This window comes from Atractosteus spatula, chromosome 10 (genome assembly GCF_055471065.1).
Source record: "Atractosteus spatula isolate fAtrSpa1 chromosome 10, fAtrSpa1.hap1, whole genome shotgun sequence".
NCBI lineage: Eukaryota > Metazoa > Chordata > Actinopteri > Semionotiformes > Lepisosteidae > Atractosteus > Atractosteus spatula.
This window is the reverse complement of record NC_142715.1, coordinates 23423693-23434140: the sequence shown is the minus strand read 5'-3', so window position 1 is coordinate 23434140 and position 10448 is coordinate 23423693. Positions and strand designations below refer to the sequence as shown.

The 10448-nt window shown below is 39.9% G+C and overlaps 1 non-coding gene across 1 annotated transcript; it reads left to right on the top strand.

Annotated features, from left to right (window-relative positions):
- The first annotated feature begins 768 nt into the window (after positions 1-768).
- trnat-agu (transfer RNA threonine (anticodon AGU)) lies at positions 769-842 on the top strand. Its single transcript has one exon. It is a non-coding gene; the product is annotated as a tRNA-Thr (tRNA).
- Positions 843-10448: the final 9606 nt, after the last annotated feature.

Here is a 10448-nt window from a genome sequence, read left to right as displayed (position 1 = left end):
GCGTTTATGTGTCGCTCTGAATTTCTAATTGATTTAGAATTCAAAGAAAATAGCGTTTTGTTCCACAACGGCGTTAAATTATCACATCTTTCATTCTACGTTTCTCTTGTAGTAAAGCAGACCTTGCTAGGTGAGCATTTGCTCCAGTAAATTAGGTCACTTTTCACGTTAACTCACTTCTTCTAAACACCACATTTCCTGGTGCACGTTTTCTCCATGTAAAAAAGACATTTTCTCTACATGATTTCTCTTTTTTTTCATCAAAGTATACAGAAAGAAGAAAGAAAGGAAAAGCGTCATAAATGAACTCTGTCGCCCGTGGGAGATATCAAGTGCATTGGACATGAAAAGTGCCCGATAAAAACTATTTCTGTATGTTTCTCTTAGTGTCGGGGCTCCTATTGAATGTAAAGGAGGCAACGTGCTCAGCCAGCCGACTCAGCGCTTACTTAACGCAGGTGTCTCAGAGCGGTGTGTCCAAGCGGCAGTAAAAGAGGAGAATTCTGCCGGCGCCGTGGCTTAGTTGGTTAAAGTACCTGTCTAGTTAACGGAAATCCTGGCTCCAAATCCCAGCAGCCCATCGCCTGTGTTGCACTGGACACCCTGTAAATCATCAAAAGCAGATCGAGCTCCTTGCTAATGAGATTGCTGGATAAAAGCCACTTCACATCCTTTCTCAACTTGCTCAGCGAGCAGGCTCACCGCACACTGAACAAAGATGTGACAGAGAGGTGTGTCCAAGTGGCTTTAAAAGGGCAGCGCTTTATTGGCGCCGTGGCTTAGTTGGTTAAAGCGCCTGTCTAGTAAACAGGAGATCCTGGGTTCAAATCCCAGCGGTTCCTGTCTTCGCGCACTGTTTATTGTTATAGACAACATGCTTGTGCATTATGTTTAAAGGAAGTGTTCATTTCGTTTTCGGCACAACTTGTTTTCAAGAAATCCACACATTGTGAAAGAAAAAATGCTCATCTTTCTTATCAATGCAAAAGAATTACTGCCAGCTGGAAAGAAAATGACAACGATTTTTTTTTACTTCAGCCAAAAATCTGTGAATGTAGAAAAAATACGACATGTGTCAGTTTCTATGGCACACTCAATCAGGGTGTCCTTCAGTTAATCACAACGTTGGTAGATCAAACACACCCAGAGACACACTTCGAATTAATCCGATCTAAACATTACCTTCTCTAAATGTGATTGAGTTTCTTTCCACGTCCTTAGCCATCTTGATGTTTGCAGAGATGTTCAACTTTTGACACGAGTCAAACTACAAGTAAATAGTTGAGTTCCTAAGTCAATATCACCGGGAATGTGAATATAAATGTAAAAATCAATATTTCTGCTGTCTCCTGAGAAACACAAGTATAGAGTCAAAACACAATAAATAATGCTAAAAAACTATTCAGTTAACACCCAGATTTGACAAAACACTTTAAAGACTTACACCCCCTTTAAATATGTATTTCCTTAATATCAGTTCTCTTCCCTCCCCAGGATACCTGCAAATTCACTATCGCATATTAAAGGCTGTGTGTAAGTCTTACATGTGTTCTGTCACATCTGGGTGTTAAATTAATAGATGTGTTGTGTTATTTAATATGATTTGACTCCACGCTTGTGTTTCTCGGGAGACAGCAGAAATATTGGGGTTTTGCGGCTACAGAAAATAATGTGAACTTTACAGGCAAACGTAAGGTTACCTTAAAGAAACAAAAACTTATTGTCAGCCTTTTCAATGTGATTTTTTAAGACATTTGTTCGGAATAGTATATCTTCTTGTGTCTGTGGCTGTTGTCCTACAATAACGGTGGTGAAATAGCAGGAATGTGCGGAAAGAATCGGAGATGGAACAGAAGACCAGTCATCCAGTCGATAGTAAGGTTGTGTAGGACCGCACACACTTCGATGTCAGTGTCGAGTAGTGTGGTTTAAAAGCTTCTTCACGAACCACGAAGGAGTAGAAACCTACAGTCTTCTGATCCGTAATCAGACACGTTATCCATTGTGCCATTGGCATTTGTATTGCATTCCCATACAGCACCACATTGAGTTCAGAGCCGCTACTATTCATGTGGTTTGTACGTGTGTCTAGTTACTACGTCTTTCATTATGTCTGGTTTAAAATAATGTATCTTTAAAACAGACAAAGGGTTTATGAGTCTCCCTGAAATTCACACACGAAGAATAAAAAATATCGCGTTTAAAAAGAATACAGAGATGCCTGCGATAGAAAACGGTGCGTCTTAAGTGCGCGCTATCACTGAACTAAACTCCCGATCAGTAAGTTTGTCGGCGGCTTTTTAGTTGTGTTAGGAAGAGCAAACAGTCCACAGTGTACATTTTAAAGGTCTAAGCAAAACAATCAGACTTGAGGATTATTCAGAACAGGAGCCTTTACTTCTTTGTATACTGAGCTTTCGGGTGAACATCAAAGTGAAAGACAAATTCTCAATTTTCACTTTTTGATTAAGGAACAAGAAAACACCATCCTTCAAACTGGATTCAGACCAGGGACATAAGAAATACTCGCTGTTTTTTCTACAGTCTTAAGATCTAGCAACTGAGCTTTCGAGAGGTCGAAAAGCAAACGCTTTGTCACACGTGTAGCCCAATGTAGTGTAGTGTTACTCTTTATTTAAATCCCAGTTCGACATCAAAATACTCACTCCCATAGTCTCGTTCAGAAGAAGAAATGGACCAGGCTTCTACTCTATAAACGTCCAGAGTTCTTATAAAACGTTTGAAGGGACATCAGTGCAGGCGGAAATTGACCCTTTTTCTAGTGGGATCAGGATCATATAAAACCTTTCTTTTGGACTGAGAAGAGGATCATGGAGACACTCAAAACATACTTGTCTTTGGTTCTTTTGAGGACGAATGGAGTATTGAGCTGCAAGCATCGGTTCAAATCAGAACTCTCTGCTACTGCAGTTGCTTGTTTGAGAGTTTCTTCAAACCTTTCAACTGAACGTTAATATCAAGTGATATTGACGGTAATATATGGATTTTGGTTTTCTTTTGATGGAAAATTGTATTAAAATACAAGCCTCTTTCACATTTGTATAATACTTTCCCTTGCATCCTCAGATAAAAATTCTAAATACCAAAAAGTTACAATATATGGAATAGCATTTATTTTAAAATATATTTTAAAATTTGCGTTTATTTACAGCTTAGTAAAGATAACATTGCTAATACTGATGGAGTAGAAATGTAAATGAATTGATAGCTTTTTCTGAGCTAAAAAAGTCCTACAACGCCTCCTGTAACAGATAAGGACTCATAGCAAGACAAGACATGATATTGCATTGCGCATTTTGCAGATACGACCAGTTTCTGCTTCTGGTGAGTGCATTTTTTCCAAACTGAAATTAACAAGAACATTTTCAAGATGCGCCATGTCCCTAAATCGTTCATCAGGACTACTATTAATATCAGGTGAAAGCAGTACAAAGCATAAATTTAACCTAAATATTAAGAGACTATATCTGTCAGCTACTGCTGTAAGCCTTGTTCAGCCAACGCTAGAAATATTACTGCTCTACTACAGTAGCTAAAGAAAGCCAGTCCAACTTAGAAACAGATCACAAGTCGCAGACATAAACCGACGAGGATGGGATTCAAGTCCACGCGTGCAAAGCACAATGGATTAGCTGTCCATCGCCTTAACCACTCGGCCACCTCGTCACGAAAGCACCCACCTTGGGCATGATTTTGCTCGGCGACCAGGCTCAGCACATCGACCTCAGATGTCTCAGAGCGGTGTGTCCAAGCGGCTGTATAAGAATAGGTAATAGGTTTATTACAAGCTGAAAAAAAGAAGAAAGAGAACACAACGTTTCGGCCGTGGAGCCTTCTTCAGGTGTGAGAGAGAAAGGGCAGTAGGCAAAGGTAAAGTAGCGGGAGAACAAAGGTTTGAGGGTGGGTACCCACCTGTATAAGAATAGTGTTCTGCCGGTGCTGTGGTAAAGCTGGTTAAAACACCTATTTCATAAAGAGGAGATCCTGGATCCGAATTCCAGCTGTACCTTTTTTTTCCTGTCTTGTTTTACAGAACATGTAATTTGGGACACTCAAAGAGGTCTTGATTTGGTTTAATGCGTTTATTCATTTCCTTTGAAGAACAACTTGTTTTTTTTAAATCATATAGCTTGCGAAAGATGAAATGGAAGCGAATTTTTTTTGTTCACCAAAAGTATGTAAATGAAAAAAATGAAGGTGTAAGCATTTCTGTGGTGCAATTGGTTAGCGTGTTCAGCTATTAACCCCAAGGTGGGTTTTTTGATCCCACCCAGGGACGCACTTCTTCCTATAGTAAACATCATCACCGTAAAAGTTAATTGTACCGCAAAACCTGAACTATTTTGATATTTGCAGTAGTAAACAATTGAGTACCAGAGTCAACATTACCGGGAATTTCCAATAATTTCCGATATTGGCAACTTGCGAGCAGTTAGTATTCACCCATGGAATTATATGTTCCAGTGGGTGGCGGGAGAATTCACTTATGCTCCCGTTGCATCTTCAGCTAAAGTAATTTAAAATACAACGCAAAATTGAGAACTTGACAAGCAAAAACGACAGATCGCCGAAGTTGTATTTTAATATTTTCGTATATTTACTTTAATTTGAATATAAATGTTAACATAAACGCTGTTCAATATAATGTAATTTTGTTGTACTTTTAAAATATTATAGCTGAGGATGCGAGGGGGGCTATTACACCTTGCCAAACATCTAAATAATTGTAAAAGAGGCTGGCATTTTAATAAAACGGGGGATCAAAAGAAAGCCACAAATAGTACGGTATTATGCTCAATATCCCTCAATATTGAAGGTCACATGAAGAACTTGAAGAAACTCTCAAAGAATCAACGGCAATAGCAGAGGATGTTGATTTTGAACCAATGTTTGCACCTCAATTATCCAGCAGTCTTTGCTTGACAGACTTCCTCAAGATATTCGGTGTTCTATACAGAAAATCGAAAATTAAAGTGCTAATGTGCCAAGAGGGGTGGTCCGAGGCAAAGACTGCGGTAGAGAAAGAATAAGCTCCGCATGATAACGCGTGTCTAATACTCGGCCCCTGAAAGGCATCATATTCGTTGAACTGCCTACCAGCTGTGACTCTTGCACGAATTTTGCGGTACGTGTGTACGATCTTATAATTCAGGAATATCAATGGTCAGACGTTTATGGTGGGTCTGTGTTTTGTATTATTTAATGAATGGAAAAAAACATTTTCAAAACTACAGCTCGAATGAAATAATAAAAAAAAAGTTTATTTGCCTGTTTGTTGTAACAGCTGTGCCAAAAATATTCATCTACATCAGAATAGTACCTGAACGTGACTGGACCTCGTTGGATTTTAGGAAATTTATTTTTGCACATCTTCGCCTACGATCAGGAATACCTTCCTGTTTTCAGCGTGTTTATTGTTTCTACCTGTGATCTCGGAAAGAAAGACCCACTACCTGTGAAATAGGTAAAACCGAAATATTCCGGGAATTTGCTGTGGTTTGAGAGGAGTGTATGAAGGTTTTAAAGGAGAGAAGAGACGCGCATTCCGCACGGGGAGCGCAGAACCATGAACCGCGCCGGTGTCTTTTCTTATATAACCGCTGAGCCCGGACACAGCGTCTCCAGCCAGTGAAATACAGGAGAAACCGCAAGGAAAACAATGTTTCTTTTAATAAGTCTTCTTCTGGTTTTATATTTTGGTTTTCACATTTGAATGCTTACTTTGCAGTTAATCTTTCCTCGATTACAGGCAGCCCAAACAGTTCTTAAGGCAGAAATCGAAGCCTATTTGACTTTCTGCTAATCACATAAGTGTTCAAGAAGTATTTCCCTGCCCATCATGTGCCCCCAAGCCGGTTTCTCCGTTTTCCTCTTCCTGTCGTTGTCAGCGAGCACAAGAAGACAGGAAAAACGCAAGGCAGGGAAAAGACGGTAGCTGTGAGAAGTGGGATTTGAACCCACGCCTCTATTCAGAGACCAAAACACCCAAGCAATGGAAAAACATGAGCCCTTAAATCTGGCGCATTAGACCACTCGACCATCCTGAAGATGTTGGTGTGTTGGAAGCACAAGTAATTCACAAAACTGAAAAATGGTTTGCTGGAGAAGCGCCATGTTGCCTGTTGTAGCCTAAACGGATCGCGGAAATCAAATATTCAGATAAATTTAGAGTGTGCTTTACATCCTTCGTGTAATATTTTGATCTGCGAGAGTGCAGTCGTCTTCACAATCTGGATTATCTCATAAAGAGCGACGTCAGTGTAAAACAGCTATCATTTTTAAGAACAGACGTTGTTGCATATTAATAATTGATTTATTTTCCTGATTACAATACAGTATAATTTCCTGATTGCAATGTATTGTGAAGAATAAAAGCCAGCTGCATCAATCTCTATTACGCGGCATTTATGAAGGCGTTTCAAATAGCAGCCAGTGCAGTATTAATGCTTTTGGAGCATGTATTACATTGTAAATAGTCTTATTTAAATAAGTTTAAATTCGCACACTGTTATTTAGACAGCGCCAACCAGTCTGACCTCCTACAACCTGGGCCCGCTGAGTAGATCTTAAAGCAGCTGCAGCCAGAGTAGCCGTAATGGCAACAGTGTTTGGAGTTCGGCTTATTTCTTCTGCAGCACCACCGGTATTGGAATATACAGATCCGCAAAATAAGCACTTTCGGTTTCTGATTGTTTTTATTTTTTTATTTAAAGTTGCTCTAAACTTTACATTTGCTCGTACTAGTTTCCTCTATGAAATAAATAAAACATATAATTCAATACAATAACCACAGGCAGGAAGGCTCGTTGTCAAAGGCGTTGTGTTCAGTTAGCAGTTTCTCTTGGAGACGTTTGTTCAAATCCCACTTCTGATGAAAAGCTTTTCTCGTTCGAGTAGAAACGATAGAAGCCTTAAGTGGGGAAAAAATCACAACATCTCGCATTTCACGTGTTTAATGTTAATTGTCTCAGTGATTGATGGCTCTTCTCCCTTGCAGGGTGACGGCAAACTTCTTCAGAGAGGGAGTCTCCCAGGTACGGCTTTTCTTCGTCAAGAGCCGAGACAACAGAAACAGACTTCAAACTGACATGAATTACTTCATGAGCGTTTATGACCGTCTTTAGAAAGCTGAGAGCAGGCGAAAACGTCATTGGAAATGAGGAAATGTCTGCTGACAGTAAACAGAGCTCACGCTTAGCTGCGAATAGGCGCTCCTCGTTAGTACAGTGTTGAGTACCTACGCTTGTTGTGCAGGAGACCAGGGTACTTTTCTGTGACAGGGCGCTGGTTTAATTTTTTAAAAACCTGACTCCACTTAAACGTGTGTACTGTGTACTAACTTTCGAACTACTTAGTGCGGTAGAATATGGAGATCAGCTCTAGCTTTGAGCTCAACTGCAACAAGAAGTCGTGTTGAACAAAGTCAGAGCCCAGCTGAACGTGTGCTCAGTGTGGTGCTCAGGACACGGAAGCATTGTTGTGGTTCTAATTAGCACGAAGTGAAGGGGCTCTGACTCAGAACGTTTCAATTTATATGTTCAGTAAATTAAAATGAAGGACACGTTAAAATCGGATGATGACTATATAACCGAATGTCCCTCACAGTTTAAAAGATACCAGTAAGGACACACAATTACTGCGAATGCGATACGTATTGGAAATAGTCCCAAAACAAGAACGTATCGCAGCTGGTAGACCCCTGTAATAATTTTGCAGTGACAGAACACTTTGAAGATTTGCAATCTACTTAAATATGAATTTTCTAAATTTCTGTTCTCTTTACTCCCTGGCATAACTGAACTCTCACCTTCACATACTAAAGACATTACATGCATTAGCTGTGATAATGCTTCTAAGAAACACAGAATGACATTTAGTTTTGTTCCTCATTTCCCCCAAGAAAAAAAAGTAGTACATTTCCTCCTGGAATGATCGATGCCCCATCAAACATGTTTTAATATCCCCAGAAGTGTATACAGTAGAATCCTGGTTTGTGGCTTAAATTCAAGGTAAAAAATACTAAGGAAACGAGTTGGAAACAATGTCGAGCTGGGATTTTACTCATCCGGAACATTTCACTACATTGGGCAGTATGTGCCAGAGAGCAGCTCCTGCTATCCCTTTGATAGCTCAGTTGGTAGAGTGGGGAACTGTAATAAAAACAATTGGGAATCCTTAAGTTATTGGTTCGACTCTGGCTTGAAGCAAGGTGTGTTTTGTGTATTTTAATCAAAGAGTTAAAATAGTGAATCTGTTTAATTCAGACATTGATCAAAAGCTCAATAAATGACCAGCTACAGGCGAGACTGAAGATGGAGATGCGAACGCACCCGCTGGTGCATCTTCTCCAAAGTTCACAATCGCGACAGACTTCTCTTTTTATAAAAAAGTAGATATAGCCCTGAAAAAAGCATTAGCTTTATCAGTTTTTACATTAATCGATTTTGAATCAAATATTATATTTTTATTGCAATTTACATAATAATAATAATTATTATTATTATCGCTTACACTTATATAGCACTTTTCTGGACACTCCAGTCAAAGCGCTTTACAGGTAATGGGGACTCCCCTCCATCGCCACCAATGTGCAGCCCCACCTGGATGATGCAACGGCAGCCATACTGTGCCAAAATGCTCACCACACATCAACAATCAGTGGGGAGGAGAGCAGAGTAATGAAGCCAGTTCATAGAAGGGGATTATTAGGAGGCCATGACTGGTAAGGGCCAATGGAATATTGGGCCAGGATGCTGGGGTTACACCCCTACTCTTTCAAGAGGCGACCTGGGATTTTTAAAGGCCAGAGAGAGTCAGGACCTCAGTTTTACTTCTCAGCCGACGGACGGCACCTGTTTACAGTTTAGTGTCCCCGTCATTATACTGGGGCATTAGGACACACATGGACCGCAGGGTGAGCGCCCAGCGACAGAAACCAGATGGTACCGTGTGTCGGGCTCGGCTGCGAGCAGGACAATGACGTCACGGGGACAAAGTAGAAAAAATCAAAACGGTTCTGTAAAAGACCTGTGTCAGCTGTCGGTTCGCAGTCTGGACTCTAAATCCACCGATCTGATTTCAAATCTCTCTAACACCTGAGCTGCGGCTTCTTTCGAATAGTTATTCAGGAGAACATTATGTTAATTGTATAGATGAAACGTTTAATATATTCAGGTGGATAGCTACTTCAGCATGCATATCTGCAAAGAAACAAGTAATACTGTAGGTTTATTCCATACTGAAAAGAGAAGAGAGAAAACAAACCTGAAGAAGTTTTCATAGCTGAAACGTTGTGTTTTCTCTCTTCTCTTTTCAGCATGGAATTAACCTATTACTTCTTCCTTTAATATATATAATATATATTGTTCTGTTGAACTCAAAATGCTTTACTACTACAAGAGAGAATTATAGTATGGAGGATGAGACAAATTTATGATTTCTTGGAAGAAAATGTTTTTTCTTTGCATTCGAAATGAATCGAAACTTTAGCGTGACACACAAATCCTTTGTCTTTTTTAAAGATATAATATTTTTAAACAGACAAGTATAGAAAAAGGTTTTTTTTACTTAGAAATTTTGGACGGGGGCGATGTATTACTACAGTAGTAGTGGCACTGAGGTCACTATGGTGCTGTTGAGCACCATAAGATTAGGGCCAGTGGCGTAATGTATAACGCATCTGAGTGTGGATAAGAAGATTGTAGGTTTGAATCCTGTCTGGTTCATGTTGCTTTTAAACCAATCAGGGTCCTCAGTAGTAGATTTTCTTTATGTAAATTAACTGCAGCTGAAAGCTATAGAAAACGCGTTGGGTAAATTGCAATGAACTGTCGAACTGTCTTGCACGAAGCTGCAGATTACTTAACACGGTACTGTCTGAAGATCAGCTCTTGCTCTGAGCTCAATAGCAATGCAAAACTGTGCGTAACAAAGCTGGCGAGCAGCTGAACTTGTGCTAAGTAGTCAGTTCCGTGATGAGGGTTCAGTACTGGCGTTGTTCTAATTAGCACGAACTTCACAGGCTGAATCAGACCATTTCAAATAGTCTGATCAGTGTAGGACAAGTTCATGTAGAATTATTACTTTGTCTGTCTCTTGTTTGTATATAAATGAATGTCTCTGATAACTTAATGTTAGTTTTTAATTTAATTTTACGATATAGGTCAGGCGTTGACATATGCACAAACACACGAAATGTCTCACTCCTGATTCAGCTCATGTTCCATACGAGTGAAGCAATTCCTCCCGCTTCTCGTACAACCAGAACAGAAGCCCGTGTCACCCAGCTCTGATTCAAGAGCGACTCACATCTTGGCAGGGTGCCCCTTTGGAATTGTTGTCAGAAAATGTGAGAAAAGGAAAGTTATGTACAGTAAGCTCTCACACACAGCATTAGAGATTGGAATCTGATTATAAAAAAAACTGCC